At 51.5% G+C, this 4,140-nt stretch overlaps 1 non-coding gene across 1 annotated transcript; it reads right to left on the reverse strand.

The window, feature by feature from the left end:
- Positions 1 to 1,349: 1,349 nt before the first annotated feature.
- Positions 1,350 to 1,468, reverse strand: LOC112472058. The gene has a single exon (XR_003043500.1). It is a non-coding gene; the product is annotated as a 5S ribosomal RNA (ribosomal RNA).
- Positions 1,469 to 4,140: the final 2,672 nt, after the last annotated feature.

Below are 4,140 nucleotides of genomic sequence, written 5' to 3' on the forward strand. Positions count from 1 at the left end.
TGTTGCAGAGAACACAATGTGTGGAGCTTGGCCTCTGTAGCTGGACTATCTGGATTGCCTTGGACTAGTTCCTTAACCTCTCTGAGCATTAGTTTCTCTGTTAAATGGACATAATAAATCCTAGATTTATAGTATGGATTTAAGGTGACAACGCATGTAAACCACTTAGCGCAATAAATAGTAAGTGCTCAATAAAAGGCAGCTTTGATCATCACTCCCAGACCCCTTCCCTTTCCCCAGGGCCCTTCAGGAGCCAGGACATCTGTATCTTCCATAGCTCCTCTTTATTCTGCTTCCCCATTCTTTTGCCAAAAATTACCTCTCAGTTCCTAGACTCACTCTCCTTGCCTGTGTGGGGAGTACTGTGTGGAAGGTCAAGCTTGGATCCTGTGCCTCCGGCCCACAGGGTAGGGACAGACCCTCCTCTGGTCTGGGATCTGATCTTCCCTTCTCTGCATCTAGGAGGAGGAGGGGGCAGCCATAAATGATGCAGCGGAAGTGTACTTGCTGAGGGGGACAATAAGGGATGAGCGGCATCCAGAAGCCTAAATATTTCATGGGGCTGCAGTTCTGGGAAGGGCAAAGTCCCGAGCTGTGTTTGTGAATATGCTCGTGACTCCACGTGGCTTGGCACTCTTCCACATGCCCAGTGCCCTCTGCACGTGCCCCATCCCTCAAAGTGCTGCACCCACAGAAAACTGCCCCGAAGAACCCTTTCCTGGCCGTGAGCCCTCCAAAACCCTCTCAACACATGCATATTTAATTTCTTATAGCTGTAGTAGTTTGTTTAGGTTTGAAGCTACATTTTGACATGGTCACATTGTTCTTGCCCGTGTATTCAGTTTCCCCCCTTTAAGGTCCCCAAGATTAGAACCTTGCCGCTAATCTCAGTATTAGGAGACCTAAGTAGTTGGAAAATGGTGGTGGTCTGGGAGCAGGGGCAGGGGTGGGGGTGGGGATGGCAGGGAGGAGATCTCCCTGATTTTGTCTCTGTTGTGGTTGACTGAGGAGGAAGGTATCCATCAGAGCTGGTGAGCAATGGGCAGGTGGTAGCAGAGTCCAGTGGCTTCCATGTCCCCTGCTTACAGATGAGCTGGGGGGGCTGCCCTGCTGATTCCCCGCCTCCAGGTGGCCACTGTAGCAAGTTCTCCATGACTCTTTTCCTCCATATCTAAGTAGGAGGTTAGAAGTTGCCCTTGTAATCTCTTTCACAACTCTCTTTCTGTCCTTTTCCTTGACCTTATCCCAATCTTTTTTTTTTTTTTTTTAGGTAAGGCAACCCTTGGTTAACTTCACAGATTGCAAGGACCTTGTCAGCTTCCAATCCCTTATCTATTTTTTATTTTTTACGCCTACAGCACCTGGTCTTCCTAGGTGGTCTCCCATCCAAGTACTAACCAGGCTTGACCCTGCTTAGCTTCTGAGATCAGATGGGATCGGGCTTGTTCAGGGTAGCATGGCCGTAGACCCAATCTATCGTTTTTTCATTTGTTTCCTTGTTTAATTTGTTTCTTCCCACTAGAATAAAAGCTTACAGGAGGCAAGAATCTTGTTTAACTTATTTCCCACCACTCAAAAATGTTTGATGAATGTATGAATGAGTGAGTGAATGAATTAATGAACGAATGGGAGGAAATCTGCTTGGGGCTTCTGTAGCCAGAGCAAGGAAAGGGGGCCAGAGGGAGAGTGGGCCGCAGGTGTGCAAGGAGGTACCTGAAAAGGCCTGCAGTGAAGAGGGGGAAGGTGGTGGAGGAGGAGGCGGGATGTGGATGACAGGAAGCCTGGGGAAGAGGTGGGTATGAGGAGGGAGCTGTGATGGAGCAAGAGCCAGGAGGCATGGGCTATGGAGAAAGGTGTCCAGGCCCCCAGAGATGCTAGAGGGGCTTCCGGAAGGAAGAGGTCAAGCTTGGGACAGGGAGCCAAGGATAGGGTCTGCTGTCAGCAAGGCTACACTGGGAATTTGGTTTTGGGGCCAGAGTGGGTAGGATACTAAAGCCACTAGGAACAGCTGAGCCATGGGGGTTTCCCAGAGCCTGCTGGTGCTATCAATGTCTCTCCAATTCACCTTCACCCCCACATCTGGGCCAGAAGCCCAGCCTCAGGTCCCCTCATCTTGCCCTTCGAAGCCCATAAACAGGAAGTGCTCCAGGCTAGGCTGGCCAGGGTTACCCTCTCAGAAAGAGCCAGGATCCTCCCCGGGGGTGAGAGAGGTACACAAAGCCAGCAGGGGGTTCTGACCCTTTGATCACCCATGCTATACCCAAGGAGGCCCCTTCAGAGCCTCTGTCCTCCGAAATCAAAGGTAACCATAGTATTAACTCACTAACACTAAGCCACCAGAGGAAGCTTGAGTTGAGGAAGGAATCCTTTCGCAGGCTCTGCCTTGCCCAGGTCCAGGGGCTTCCTGAGACGGCAGGCAAGGGACAGGGAGGTAGCCTAGGGTGAGGATGGGAAGACTCCTATAAGAGAGGTGGTATCTCCCCCAGAACTGGCCAGAGTGGCTATGGTCGGGGGAATGGAGATTGGAGGTGTACTCCTGCAGTGGTTGTCATGGCAACCTGACTTGGCTCCCAAGAGGGTGGTCTCTCCCCCAAAGCCCTATGAAGCCTGGAACACAAGAGTGGGGACACACACACACACACACATTCTGGGCTTTGTAGAATTATTCCTGAGAGTGCTATCAGCTTCCTCTTTCTTCTCTCTACTTCCCTGGGTGATGCTGAGACCAGGGCTATGAGATGAGGCTGTGTCAGGGGGCCAGAGAGGGGAGGGGAGGCCCTCCATAAGGTGGGGTGTGCTTCTCGAGTGTGTTGGTGCAGGATTATGTGTGTAGTGTGCCTGGGGTGGTGTCCCAGTGTGTATAGAGGACATGTATATACTCAACTGAACCACCCCCAGTCCTGCAGCCAGACCACACAGGAGAGGGATTTGGGAGGGAGGTGACTATTAACAAAGGCAACAATAATCACAGTTAACCTTAATTGAGAGCTTATTAAATCCCAGTTATGTGATTGTGGTAAGCATTTTATAGGCAGTGTCTCATTTGATCCTCACAACAGCTACAAGGCAGGAATTATTAGCCCCATACACAGATATGAAAACTGAGATTTTAAGAGGTTCAGTAACTTGCTCCAGGTCATGGAGCTGGAAAGAGACAGGGCAAGATTTTTGCACGAGAGGTAGAGGCAGAGGATGGGTGTTAGTTCTTGAAGCTACTAGTCCTGTCCCCAGGCCCCATGGGCCATTTATGCCCATCTGTCCCTATGCTCCTTGGCAGGGCTGGTCAGGTACCATGCCAAGAGGAAGGGCCTTGGACCCTCAGTGACCGGATGGGCTGGGGCAGCTGAGGGCACCTGTGACGGTGTGGGGACACTGAGCGGCGGGCATTGTGATTGGCACGAGCCAGGGGAGTGGCTGGCAGCCTTGTTCCTGGTAAACACGAGGAGAGGTTACTTCACAAGGAAACAGTAATTAACTTTAATTAGCACCTTGCATCTCAGAATATTATTAACATCTCAATTTCTCTAATCAAGGCAGCAGGAGAGGGGCGGCATCTGCCTTGCCGACTCCTTCTTGGCTGTGCTCCCTGGCTTGGCGTGGTTCCTGCTAGGCCCCACCCCCTGGATGGCACCCAGGAGCACCTCCTCAGAGGTGGGGTGCCAAGGGGAGCTGGGGAGTGAGAGGGCAGAGAGCAGGTCTAGGCCAGGGACACACAGCGACAGGGCAGGAGGACAGGAGCCAGTGCTCTGGGCAGCCACCTTATCTTTCCAAGCAGACTCTAAGCACCAAAGACAGGGCCAGCCTTGTGTCCTCTGAGTCAGAGAACAGACATGGCTGCCTTGCCATCTCCCCTTTCCTTCTTCCTTCTTTTCCTTCCTTCTACCCTCTCCTCAATCCCTTCTTTGAGCTAGGCTGTTCTTTTCCCCTTTCACATCTTTCTAACTCCCCTTCTCCTTCTCACCCTAATTTTCCATTTCGGCACACTTTTATTAATCATCCGTTACAGGACAGGGCTGGCTTCTACCACTGGGGATGCAGCCGTGGCACAGGATAAATCCTGCCCTGGGGAGTTTAGGATCCCACAAAAGAGATAGGCTTGGGTATAAAGAACCCTGATTGGGCTCTATACTGACAGGCATC

This window comes from Pteropus alecto, unplaced genomic scaffold (genome assembly GCF_000325575.1).
Source record: "Pteropus alecto unplaced genomic scaffold, ASM32557v1 scaffold78, whole genome shotgun sequence".
Taxonomy (NCBI): Eukaryota; Metazoa; Chordata; class Mammalia; order Chiroptera; family Pteropodidae; genus Pteropus; species Pteropus alecto.